We start from the raw sequence: 1,752 nt of genomic DNA, 5'->3' as shown, positions 1-1,752 counted from the left end.
CTTCCCATCAGGTGGCCAAAGTACTGGAGTTTCAGCTTCAGCATCAGTCCTTCCCATGAATATTAAGGTCTGATTTCCTTTAGGATTGACTGGTTTGATCTCCGTGCAGTCCAACAGACTCTCGAGTCTTCTCTAACACCACAGTTCAAAAGTATCAGTTCTTTGGTGCTCAGCTTTGTAGTCCAACTCTCACATCCATACGTGACTTCTGGAAAAACCATAGCTTTGACCAGATGGACCTTTGTTGACAAAGTAATGTCTCTGCCTTTTAATATGCTGTCTAGGTTGGTCATAGCTTTTCTTCCAAGGAGCAAGCATCTTTTAACTTCATGTCTTCAGTCACCATCTGCAGTAATTTTGGAGCCAAAAAAATAAAGTCTGTCACTGTTTCCATTGTTTCCCATCTATTTGCCACAGTTGGAAAACCAAATCATCCTCCAAGGAAGAGGGGCCAAATAAAGATAAAGCCTCAGGACCACTGAAGTCATCATATACATTTGAAAAATTGTCATATGTATGCCTAAAGTATACAAAGTACTACTAGGGAATGTAGTTGGAGTTCCAATATTTTGGCCACCTGACACAAAGAGCTGACTCATTGGAAAAGACTCTGATGCTGGGAAAGGTTGAGGGCATGAGGAGAAGGGGGTGACACAGGATGAGATGGCTGGATGGCATCACTAATTCAATGGACATGAGTTTAAGCAAACCCTGGGAGATAGTGAAGGACAGGGAAGCCTGGCATACTTCAGTCCATGGGTTTGCAAAAAGTCAGACATGACTTAGTGACTGAACAACAACAACAACGGAATGTACTACAGTGTGGCATCTCAATATATATATATATTTTATAAGAAAGTAGGATTTATTGGTGGGCATGAGTAAGGAGGGGACAGCTCCAAGACTGTCAAGAGTGCAGGGCCTGCCTTTTGTCCAGAGGGCCGCCATTAGGGTTGTGTATATAACATGCGGCCCCCAGCCATCCCAAAGGTGCCACTTTTCTCTCACGTTTTCAAGTTCATCTGCACTAAACTTAGTAGTAAATGCCCACTTCTTAGAGATGTGGATCCAAGATGTGGTGGCCGGGGAACTTGAACTTGGCCCCAAGGAGGGCCTCGATCACATGCTCCTTGTTCTGCAGCTCAGTGCGGATGGACATTGTGACTTTGCCAATGTGGACCCTGGCCAGTGTGCCCCAGGGCTTTCCAGAGGCACCACGCACACCTGTCTGGAGCTTAGACTGGGGACAGCATGCCAGTCATGAAAGTCCACTGGAAAGTTGTATCCAAGGTCCCTTAGGGCAACCTGTACAGGCAACAGGCTGCATACACTACCGAGGAGGCTGCTGTTTGCAGCCACTGCACACTGGGCCCCCACGGGGAAAAGAGCACAGTCGGCTTAACTGGCTGCAATGGTGTGCGTGCACGCATAGCTGCTCAGGCATGTCTGACTCTTTGTGATCCCATGGACAGTAACCCATCCTCTGTCCATGGGATTCTCCAGGCAAGAATACTGGAGTGGGTAGCCATTTCCTCCCCCTGGGGATCTTCCTGACTCAGAGATGGAACCCCTGTCTCTTGCGTCTCCTGCATTGGCAGGTGGATTCTTTAACATTGTGCCACCTGGGAAGCCCAGCTGCAGTGGCATCTCTAAAAGAAGAAGATGAAGAAGAGGAGGAGGGGGAAGAAATCCCACAAGCCAAATCAATACAATTGTTTGGTTACATAGTATTTATGGTTGCCTAAATGTGTT

The 1,752-nt window shown here is 47.0% G+C and overlaps 1 non-coding gene across 1 annotated transcript; it reads right to left on the bottom strand.

The window, feature by feature from the left end:
• Positions 1-1,277: 1,277 nt before the first annotated feature.
• LOC129658210 (small nucleolar RNA SNORA70) lies at positions 1,278-1,412 on the bottom strand. The gene has a single exon (XR_008717310.1). It is a non-coding gene; the product is annotated as a small nucleolar RNA SNORA70 (small nucleolar RNA).
• Between the last annotated feature and the right edge of the window lie 340 nt (positions 1,413-1,752).

The sequence above is a fragment of the Bubalus kerabau genome, chromosome 7, assembly GCF_029407905.1.
Source record: "Bubalus kerabau isolate K-KA32 ecotype Philippines breed swamp buffalo chromosome 7, PCC_UOA_SB_1v2, whole genome shotgun sequence".
In the NCBI taxonomy this organism is placed as follows: domain Eukaryota; kingdom Metazoa; phylum Chordata; class Mammalia; order Artiodactyla; family Bovidae; genus Bubalus; species Bubalus kerabau.
Note: the sequence above shows the minus strand (reverse complement) of the source record. Positions and strands in the feature narration are given on the sequence as shown.